Source organism: Carcharhinus amblyrhynchos, chromosome 30 (assembly GCF_965287045.1).
Source record: "Carcharhinus amblyrhynchos chromosome 30, sCarAmb.v2.hapA, whole genome shotgun sequence".
Classification (NCBI taxonomy): domain Eukaryota; kingdom Metazoa; phylum Chordata; class Chondrichthyes; order Carcharhiniformes; family Carcharhinidae; genus Carcharhinus; species Carcharhinus amblyrhynchos.
The window spans coordinates 6297729-6309766 of NC_137353.1; positions in this window are offsets into that span (position 1 = coordinate 6297729).

Here is a 12038-nt window from a genome sequence, read left to right on the forward strand (position 1 = left end):
CTCCAGAACCACAGCAATGTGGTTGACTTTCAACTGCCCTCCAAGGGCAACTAGGGATGGGCAATAAATGCAAGTGACACCAATGTCTCACGAATGAATAAATTAAGTAGTACAGCACAGAAGGAGGCCATTTTGGTCCACTCACTCTGCTTACACTTGCCCTTTTCCCTGCAATTTTGTTTCTCGGTGGTTTGGTTTGGTTCAGGTGGATCTGTTGAGCCTGATCATTTTCATGTATGAATCCCATGCACAGAGAAGCTCAGATTCCAGTTCTGAATTGTCACCTGCAGGGTGAACATTGAATCCTTGGAGATCTCTGTTCACGGTGACTTGCTATAGACCAACGACAAGTTAACCAAATAGTCGTGTCTCCATCTGGTGGAGACTAAAAGGATTTCAATCTGAAATGACATTGCAAGGTTGTTCCAAAAAATATACTTTCTGTGCATCACTGAGTAAATAAATCAGTGTTGCATTCAATATTAAAATGATTTCCTTTATTGCATGGAACTAAGCATTGCAAAGCATTAATTTTATTTTAAAGTCTCAAAGACACATTGATAACAAGTTAAAAAACAAAAACAACGTATATTTTTCAAATTCTATTATTCACATTTCAAATGTTTTCAAGGTTATTTTTGGTAACTTATGTTTCATTTCAAATTTGCCATCTAACATCATTTTTTCATCTTTGATTTTGATTTGATTTATTATTGTCACATGTATTATGATACAGTGAAAAGTATTGTTTCTTGTACGCTATACTGATTTCGTAGAGTACATGGGGAGAAGGAAAGAGTGCAGATTGCAGTGTTACAGTCATAGATAGGGTGTGGATAAAGATCAGCTTAATATAAGGTGGGTCCATTCGAAAGTCTGATGGCAGCAATGAAGAAACAGCTCTTGAGTCGGTTGGTACATGTTTTCAGACTTTTGTATCTTTTTCCAGAAGGAAGAAGGCGGAAGAGAGAATGTCTGGGGAGTGTGGGGTCCTTAATTGTGCTGGCTGTTTTACTGATGCAGCTGGACGTGTAGACAGTGTCAATGGATGGGAGGCTGGTTTGCATGATGGACTGGGCTACATTCACAACCTTTTGTAGTTCCTTGCGGCCTTGGGCAGAACAGGAGCCATTCCAAGCTGTTATACAACCAGAAAGAATGCTTTCTATGGTGCATCTGTAAACGTTGGTGAGAGTCATAGTGGACATGCCAAATTTCCTTCGTCTTCTGAGAAAGTGGTGGTGTTGGTGGGCTTTCTTAACTATAGTGTTGGCATGGGGGGACCAGGACCGGTTGTTAGTGATCTGGACACCTAGAAACTTAAAGTTCTCAACCTGATCAAATACCGGGTCCCATTCTCTTTATCCCATTGCAACAATGTGCCTTACCCAGCTGCAGCAGGACAGCCATTACCATACCCACTGTAAATGTTCCCACTGCCCACAGCTGCCACGCTGACAATGAACAAGAAGCCACCTGGTGAATTGAGAGTACATTGTGTGTAAGGTCCTTGAACAGGGAAGGACTTCCAACCCATTCACTCTGGGTTAGGCTCAAGCTGAGAACCCAGTGATCTAAATTAACCCAAAAGTTCCACAAAGTACCCTCTATGAGATCTTATCCACCCATCCAAAGAACAAAGTGTAGTCCATATCTCTCTATTTGCTGTCTAGACATGTATCTGTCACGATGCTTCTTAAACGTTGCTGATGTATCTGCTTCTACCATCTCCCCTGGCAACGTGTTCCAGGCACAGCACAGCAGCACAGTGGTTCGCACTGCTGCCTCACAGCGCCAGGGACCCGGGTTCGATTCCTGGCTTGGGTCACTGTCTTTGCAGAATCTTCATGTTCTCCCCATGTCTGCATGGGTTTCCTCCGGGTGCTCTGGTTTGCTCCCACAGCCTGAAAGATGTGCTGGTTAGGTGCATTGGCCATGTTAAATTCTCCCTCAGTGTACCCAAACAGATGCCGGACTGTGGCAACTAGGGGATTTTCACAGTAATTTCACTGCAGTGTTAATGTGAGCCTACTTGTGACACTAATAAATAAACCTCTGTGTACAAAACTTGCCTCTCACATATCCTTTAAACTTTTCCCTTTTTATCTTCAGCCTATGTTCCCTAGTAATTGACATTCTAGTAATCCTCTTGAAACATACTCCTTAAAATCTACCTCTTTGACCAAGCTTGTGGTCATCTGTCCTCATACCTCCTTCTGTGTCTCATTGTTAAATTTCATAGAATTCCTCTTGTACAGAAGGAGGTCATTCGACCCATCGATCCTGCACCAACCACAATCCCATCCATGCCCTGTCCCCATAACCCCATGTATTGACCCTAACTAGTTCCCCTAACACCAATTTAGCACGGCCAATCCACCTAACCCACACATCGTTGGGCTGTCAGAGGAGCCCGGAGCAAACCACGGGGAGAATATGCAAACTCCACACAGACAGTCATCTGAGGGCGGAATTGAACCTGGGACCCTGGTGCTGTGAGGCAACACCTAGTCCTCTCCTGTGAAGCACTCTGGGGCATTTTAATGCATTTGAGGCACTGTAGCAACGCAAGTTGTTGTAAGGCATCTATCATCGCTGATTCTGTACACATGAACTCCACACCTAACTAGCCCTCCACAAAGTTAATAATCAGCCACATTCCTCCAGGTATTGTTGCCTGTTCTGTCTTGTGCAGTTAATCTTTCTCCATAGTGTCGATTAGGATAATCTAACTGTCCCCTGCTCTTGGTGTTGAGTTTGATGCATTTGGCCAATGTGGGCCACAGAAATGATGCGTAATACTGCACTGATCCAGCAGACTATTGTCAGCTGCCCCCACTCCCATATATTAAAAAAACAGGAAGAGTTTGAAAGAAAAACTGAAAAAAAAAGATGATTTCATCTTCAACAATGGAAAATGCTCCAACGGGCCAGACCCCAGCGAGTTTCTGGGCCTTGAATACTCAACTGTTTATTTTCCACCACCCACTACCTTCTCACATCTGATATCACTCGGACTGATACTGGGAAACACCGACTGTGATTAGATACAGTCAGACCGCAAGAATAGTCAGAATTTCCTTGTGTGTGGATCAGTTTGTAGTTAATTTGCATACAGGATCCTCTTGCATTGCTTTGTAAAGTGTATAACGCCCTTTTTGGTAACATTTCAGTTTCAGTCCCACTGCTTTCCTCTCCAGGTTCCATTAACTTTGCCCGGTGTACCAGGTGGCACCACCGTCTGGATTATCACAACACATGGGTATAAATCTGCCTCTTTGCTGGAATCGGAACAGGATCCGTCCAGTGGAGTCTGTAACTCGTCCCCCTCACCTCAATGCTCAGCCTCATTCTGCCAGTCTTGCTGTTAATTGTTATGGTGTTGCAGAAACCCTGCCATTATAATGGGGAGGCAGTGGTATAGTGGAATTGTCACTGGATTAGCAGTCCAGGGTAATATTCTAGGGACCCGGTTTCGAATCCCATCACAGCAGATGGTGAAATTTGAATTCAATAAAAATCTGGAATTAAGAATGTACTGATGACCATGAATCAATTGTCATTAAAACAAAAACCCACCTGGTTCACTAATGCCCTTTAGGGAAGGAAATCTGCTGTTCTTACCCGGTCTGGTCTACATGTGACTCCAGGCCCACAGTCATATGGTTGACCCTTAAATGCCCTTAGGGATGGGCAATAAATACTGATCCAATCAGTGACACCCACATCCCATAAATAAATAATCTGTGCAAAATAACTCACTTTGTTAATGGCTGTCTCACTGAACACAACCCAGCAGTTTTCTGGGTGCCTCTCTGCTATTTTGGGTCCTCCTCCTGGTTCAGCCTGTGCAGCAAGAGGTTCATCTGACTGAGGGAACATAATCCTGTCATCTCCCCCCACGCACACACACACACACAATTGCTGGGCAGAGATGAGAATCATGAACTGTGGCTGTTTCCACCCACCTCAGTATCCAGAAGATCAGAGATGTAACTGTACTCTGTCTGCACCTGGCATGGCAACTGTCAGTGAATACAATAGAGATCACATCTCTGGAAATTAGCCAGAGATTCTGTTTTGGTTGGCAGTGGCATGGTGGCACAGTGGTTAGCACTGCTGCCTCACAGCGCCAGTGACCAGGATTCGATTTCAGCCTCGGGTCACTGTCTGTGTGTAGTTTGCACATTCTCTCTGTGTCTGTGTGGGTTTCCTCCGGGTGCTCCGGTTTCCTCCCACAATCCAAAGATGTGTGGGTTAGGTGGATTGGTCATGCTAAATTGCCCCTAGTGTCAGGGGGACTAGCTAGGGTAAATGTGTGGGGTTATGGAGATAGGGCCTGGGTGGGATTGTGGCTGGTGCAGACCCGATGGGCAGAATGGCCTCCCTCTGCACTGGAGGGATTCGATGAATCTGTACAACTGGTTACTGTCTCCTTCAGTGGCTGCACTGCTGGACGATCTTCTCAGCAATGGAATTGCATGAACTTTTTGAATGAGATGTTAAACCCAGGGCTCATTTACCCTCACTGGCGAATTCTCCTCCAGTGCCCTGACCAATATTCATCCCTCGGTCAATATCACACAGAAATATTCTCTGGTCCTCATCACATCTGTGTTTGTGGGAGTCACTACACAACATAGGCCACCATGTTTCCTACATTACAGCAGTGCCTACACTGGGTTACATAGTGTTTTGGAATGGTGTTGGATTGGGGTGGGCACGATAAGAAGTCTCACAATGCCAGGTCAAAGTCCAACAGGAATCACAAGCTTTTGGAGCACTGCTCCTTCATCAGGTGAGTCAACCAGATATTTTTTCTGTGTGATATTGACTGAGGGATGAATATTAGTCAGGACATTGAGGAGAATTCCTCACTCATCTGATGAAGGAGCAGTACTCTGAAAGCTCATGATTCCAAATAAACCTGTTAGACTTTAACCTGATGTTGTGAGACATTTTACAGTGCTTTGGAATGGCTATATATTTAAGTGGTAGCATTACTGCTTTAAGAGTCAGTCACATGACTCGATGGTGCTCTCATTGGGATGTTTCACAGGCTGCTGCTTAGTTCCATTTTCTATTTTATACAGGCAACAGCTCCCACAATAAACCTGTTGTTGTTATTTTGAATCTACGTGTGCAAGCCACATCTTTTTCTTTTTATTTAAAACCCACAACCGCTAACATGGTGAGGACCTTAGAGAAATAAAATGGCGATAAATCAGGATTTTGTCTTGTCAAGAACAGCAAGAGAAGATTCTAAGGTAGGACAAAAAGCATTGTGGGCCTTTTATGCTTCAAATATTAGATAGCTGGGGCAAATCAACAACAGGCTTAAAGATTGAAAGCACCATGTCCGATGAATGTGATGCAATTGATTTTATCTCCTTTCTCACCTCCATTTTTCCACTTCTCCATTCCAGCTTCCTTCTTGCCCCCCCCCTCCACTTTTTGGGGCAAGTTCCTCAGACATCCTTTAACAATCTGTACCTCTATTCTGCCATTCACGCATTCTGATCACCTAATGGACACTTTTAGCACCTTCTCAGTCTTTCGTATCCTCATTCACATTCCCTTTGTCTCCATTCTACACGCTCCACCGCCGCCCCTCCATAGTATAAATCTCTGCTGATTCCTTTTGCTCTCAGACTCGAAACATTGGCTCTATTCTCTCCACACAGACGCTGTCAGACTTGCTAAGATTTTCCAGCATTTTCTGTTTTTGTTTCAGATTCCAGCATCTGCGGCATTTTACTTTTATTGTGATGCAATTGATATTTTTCTAAGATTAATGAATTATTATGGCAAATTTGTTTCTAATTTAGCTTCATTATTGAAGCCATTGCATGACTCACTATGTGTGAAACAGTCCTGGGACTGGACAACAGAAAATGTGAAAGCATACAAGGATGTCAAAGAAGCTTTGCAGAAGTCTGAAGTATTGGTTCATTTTTATCTAAGTCATTACTGCTTACTTGCAATGCTTCACCTTATGGAGTGAGGCAATAGTTTCACATATTATGCCTTTAGGAGAAGAAAGACCAACAGCTTTTGCTTTGCGTACTTTGACTGGTGCTGAATCTAACTATGCTCAGCTAGAAGAAGCATTGCATACAATACATGGTGTACGAAGGTGACATCATTATTTATATGGTCACCATTTCACATTATTGACCAATGAGAGAATCACGGAATCCTTACAGGGCAAACAGAGACCATTTGGCCCATCGAGTTTGCAGTGGCTCTTGAAAGAACATCCCACCCAGGCTCTCCCTTCACCCTGTCCCCATGACCTCATGTATTTACAATGGCTAATCCATCTTACCTACACATCTTTGGATTCTGAGGGGCAATTTAGATGGCCAATGCATCTAATCTGCACGTATTTGGACTGTGGGAGGAAACTGGAGCACCCAGAGAAAACACATGGAGACAAGGGGAGAACGTGCAAACTCCCATAGACAGTCACCCAAGGCTGGAATCGAACCCAGGTCCTTGGCATTATGAGGCAGCAGTGCCACCCTAATCATCAACCCTTATCTTCTATTTTTGGGCTGTATAAGGGCATACATTCATTAGCTGATTGCAAAGATGGTCACTGATCTTGTCTGCACACTCCTATATATCAAATGGCACAGTGGTTAGCACTGATACCTCTCAATACCAGGGACCCGGGTTCAATTCCGGCCTTGGGTGACTGTGTGGAGTTTGCACATTCTCCCCATGTGTCTGCGGGTTTTCTTCCAGAGTTCCGGTTTCCTCCCACAGACCAAAGGTGTGCAGGTTACATGATTAGCCATGGGAAATGCATGAGGTTGCAGGGATATTTTTAGTTGTCTAGATCTGGGTATTCAGATTGAAGAGAAAGTGGGGCAAAGTCAATACTGGGCACAAATCAGAAATACTTCACCATTGTCTCCTTTACACATTGGGGATTAGCCTAAGATACAATGGCAATGATTGCAGTAGATCTTTTTGGTCTGTTTGTGGATTTCATGTTTTTATTCATAATTGATACACACTCAAAGTGGCCAGAAGTTATCATGCGATCAAACAAACCACTGGAAAACTTGAGCAAACCTTTGCAACTAACTGGTTGTTAGCGATAATGGTTCACAGTTCACAAGAGTTTGAGGATTATCTCAAAGTAAATAGTATTCAGCATACAATAGCCACACCTTATCATCCATCAGCCAATGGATTAGCTGAAAGATTCATACAATCCTTGAGACATTCTTTAAAAGCTTCAACAGAGCAAGATTTATTATTGTGTCATCTGAATAGCTTTTTGTATTTGCTAAAAATACTATTCATGTGAGTACCCAATGTTCACTTGCATTGCTGCTTGGAAAGAGAAAGTTGTGCAGTATGTTTGATTTGTTGTTACCCTCCAAAACTCCAGAAATAGTAGAGCATCAACAATGATCTCAAGTTGCTGGACCAGAAGTGAGGCCAATCATTTCAAGAAGGAGGTTGAGTGTTAGTATGAAATTATACTCAGAGAGGAATAGATACCAGCCAGTTTTACCAAAAATAACAGGTCCAATTTCCTACACAGTTCCAACTGAAGATGAACTAACTTGGTGGTGCCATTTGATATCATAGGAGTGTGCAGACAAAATCAGTGACCATCTTTGCAATTGGTCAGCAGCTAATGAAGATGTGCCTTTATACAGACCAAAAATAGAAGTTAGGGGTTGATGATTAGGGTGGCACTGCTGCCTCACAGTGCCTGGGACCCGGGTTCAATTCCAGCCTTGGGTAACAGTCTATGTGGAGTTTGCACGTTTTTCCCGTGTCTCTGTGCGTTTCCTCTTAGTGCTCCAATTTCCTCCCACAGTTCAGAGATGTGCAGGTTAGGTGCAATGGCCATAATAAATTGCCCCTTAGAATACAAAGACTTGTAGGTAAGATGGATTTGCCATTGTAAATGCATGAGGTTGTGGGGAAAAGGTAAAGGGAGAGCCTGGGTGGGATGTTCTGACTAATTGTCGAAATAATTTCTCCAAATCATCTTTGAAACTACCAACTTCTTCAGTCCCTAGTGTTGTCAATACTACTGTGGAAGACTTTGTTGAACCTGAATTGCTTGGTGATTGTGTCTTAGTTACTATATCGCAAGAGAATGTTGCAGAATTAATTCCTAGAGAAAATGTGTCTACGGAAGTTCCCAATCATACTTTCAGGGTCAAGGACAACAAAATTCCAGAATGTGGTATACAGCCACGGATGAATAGACATGCTCCTATTTGACTTTCTTATTGACTGTGTATCATGATTAATGTACATTGTGCTGTGTCTAGAATACAATTGATCCTATGTATAACTTCATAGTAATTTGTTGCCATGACCACAGAGGTAAAGGGGGGGGGGAGGGATATTATATATTTAAGTGGTTGCATGATTGCTTTTAGAATCGGTCACATAATTTGATGGTGAGGTCATCATGGGTTGGAGGGGTGGTTCACATGCTCGTGCTTGGTTTCATTTTCTATTTTGCACGGGCAACATCGATGGTAAATCTGTTGTTGTTATTTTGAATTTACAGGGGGGGTTTTTCCAGCCGCACTCACCCCAAGATTGGATAATCCTGCCTAAGGTCAACGGACCTTAGCATGGTTCTTCCTGCCCACTACGATTCTTGTGGCAGGCAGGATGGGAAAATTCCATCCTGTGTGTGTGCGCGAGCCATATCTTTTTCTTTCTATTTAAAACCCATACTCCTCTGACCTTGTTCGGACATTCCAAGAAATTTTTTGTTTAAAAGAGAGCACGGTATTTTAATAACCACATAACAGGTGATGCTCATTCATTTTTAATTCCAACTTTTCTTCTGCAAACACACTGGGATTTCTCAAGTGTACATTTCTCAGTAATACAGGCTGCATCTTACAATGCCACTGGTAGCTCAGTTGTTGTTTCCAGACAGGGTTTGAATGATTGCAGATTGATTAACCAGGAAGATGGAACGCTTGCATTATAAAGGCAGCAATAAGCTACATGCCACAAGCTGGCAATCTCTGCAGCCTATCGTGGTTTACACATTCTACACATCAAATATAATGAAGTTGTCCTCATTGCACAACCTGTTTAATTACAGAAGCATTGTTATTTGAAGCGAGGTTTAACTCCACAAATATCCCGTTTCCTTTGAGAAAGAATACACTGTAAATTTTGTGAGAACAACAAGGATGTATAGCCAAGCCTCCTCACCAGCAGTAATGACAAGCATCTACTGCAGTCTCTAGTTAATGCTTATGATGTGAGATTTAAATCAAGGGAGTAAATGACTTAACACAACTTTTTTTAAAGTTCTACATGCGTGTAGAAATAGCGTTTTCTCTGATCTTCATCCCCTCATTCCTCTCTCTCTCCTGTCTCACACACCGCCCCCCCAAAGACAGAGACATTGGCAAAGTTACAATCAGTGCCGTAGTTAGCAGACCATCAGGATCAGCCACGATTTTAACCTCCAATTCTTGTTGGAAACCAAGTAGACAAGTGTTAAAATCGCTAGATTGGCTTAACCCATATCCCACTGGCATCAACATTTAACCGGTTCATCCAAGCAGGGGGCAAAAGATGCCCACCTGAAGCAGGCAGGTTTCTATTTTGAACGGCCAGATTCATATTGTTCAGGCTGGTTGCCAGTTTAACCAGAGCTAGTTTAATCAGAGCTGATGGGGAGAGGCAGGTCCAGAGGCAGTAGGCATTTTTGTTAACTTTCTTTTTGTTTTCAAATCTTCCTCTGTCGGGCCAGGATGAGCAGCAGTGCTCCTGCTAGCTCCCCCCAGGGAATGGTTAGTCCTCCAGTCCTCTCCCAAAACCAGCTGCTCTCAACCTACCCCCTGCCACACATCCCAGCCACTCCCCTTCCCAGGGCGTTTATTTGACTGTTGATGACCTTGAGGTTCCTGAGCAGAAATCTATTGCCTTCTTGTATTGGATGGGTGATTGACCAGAGTGGGGGTGGAACTGGGGGATGGTGGGGAGGAGGGCGGGGGTGGGATTGGGGGGTACGGGGCTACAAATCTCAGTGCTGAGGTCAGGCCAGGATCCCTGCCTTTTACTTAGAGAAGTCAGCTTTTAGTGATTGGTCTCTCGAAAATTGCAAAAACAAGTTCATTGCTTATTGGATAATGTGTGACGGAATAGAAGCTCAAATCAATATGTGGTTATTCGCAAGTCATTATGGCAACAGGATAATGGAAACCCACACATTCTCTCCCTCCTGACAACAGAAACATTGAACAGTAGTGTTGTGGATGATGTGTGTGGTTAAGCTTTGAAGCTAACTTAGCCATATTTTCAAACTCAGCTGGGATGCTGAGACAAGCTTAGAAATTGATGTTCTTCGAAAATGCAATGCAAGCTAGGCTTTCTCATAGGCCAGTATGAAACTTTTCATGGCCACAGCTGCAAATTGTTTAGCAAAGTTAGAGACACAGTTTGTACCAATAATTTCAATAACACAGACAAGTATTAACTTATATTGGAGTCACAGGCCTAGGTTTAATTAGTTCAATCCAGAGTATGTTTTGGGTTCTTTGACCAGCTCAGTACTGGTTTTTGCAAGTCTCTCTTCTCTCTCTCAAGTAATCCTTTTTTCACTCTCTGTAATATTAATTATAAGTTTGATTCAATCAAAGTCCAATCTTGTATCAGTGCTATCTACTTTTATCCTGAGGAATGAATGGACCCTAGTTACATTGAATACTCTGCACCGAGTCAGGCTGTTTGACCCAACCAGTCCATTCTGATGTTAATGCTGCTCTCGACTTCTTCCCATCTTTCCTCAACATCAGTGATGTCTATTCCCTCCCATTACCCCACCTCCCCTCTCCTTAGTTATTTACCTCAACTACTCCCTGCAGAGTGACAAACTCTCAGGGACAAAATCACAGCTATTCGAGTAGGGGGTGAGGGTGGGTGTTGGTAAACCTGTCTGAGTTGGGGTTGGGGGGGGGTTGGTGAGTCTGTCTGAGTTGGGGATGGGGGGAGAGTTGGTGAGTCAGAGGTAGCAGGGGAGCGAGAGAGAATTGTGCACACGGGCAGATGTGTACTGAGCAAGATAAGACATCAAATTGCCTGGAAATACGGGATAAACAGCATCCTGAATGGGATGGCTACTCAAAAACATGGATCCAGGATGGATGGTCAACTTGACTCCCCGTGGGACTGAGTTCCACCTTCTCACCGCTCTCTGGGTGAAAAATTTTCTTTTAAATCCCCTGTCAGATTTTATATTGACCGCCTCTTGTTATCTGCTTCTCCACAAGATGAAACATTCTCTCTGGATCCACTTGGTCAATTTTAAAGAGTAGAGTCATTTATTAGGTCAATGGTTCAGTGGGGCTCTGGTTTTCTGAAGGAGAACCCATCTTAAAAATAGTTGTAAGCTCACGCAACCTTTATGGTAAATGCAAATCTGTTTCAAATTGCCCCAGGCCCCAGGTGGGTATCAGGTAAAATCAGGCCCATTGTATTTCTTTCTGTCCCTCCCATCACCTTGTCTCCCAGAGGTGTCTCCATCTGGTGGCAGAGATGGGAACAGATCAATGTCAAGGGCAGGGCAGAATAACATTTGACAAAGGGTCATCCAGACTCGAAACATAGAACATAGGACAGAACAGCACAGTACAGGCCCTTCGGCCCTTGATGTTGTGCCGAGCTTTGTCCAAAACCAAGATCAATTTATCCTACTCCCTATCATTCTGGTGTGCTCCACGTGCCTATCCAATAACCGCTTGAAAGTTCCTAAAGTGTCTGACTCCACTATCACAGCAGGCAGTCTATTCCACACCCCAACCACTCCCTGAGTAAAGAACCTACCTCGGACATCCCTCCTATATCTCCCACCATGAACCTTATAGTTATGCCCCCTAGTAACAGCTACATCCACCTGAGGAAATAGTCTCTGAATGTCAACTCCATCTATCCCCCTCATCATCTTATAGATCTCTCTTAAGTCAACTTTCATCCTCCTCCGCTCTAAAGAGAAAAGTCCCTGTTCCCTCAACCTTTCTTCACAAGAC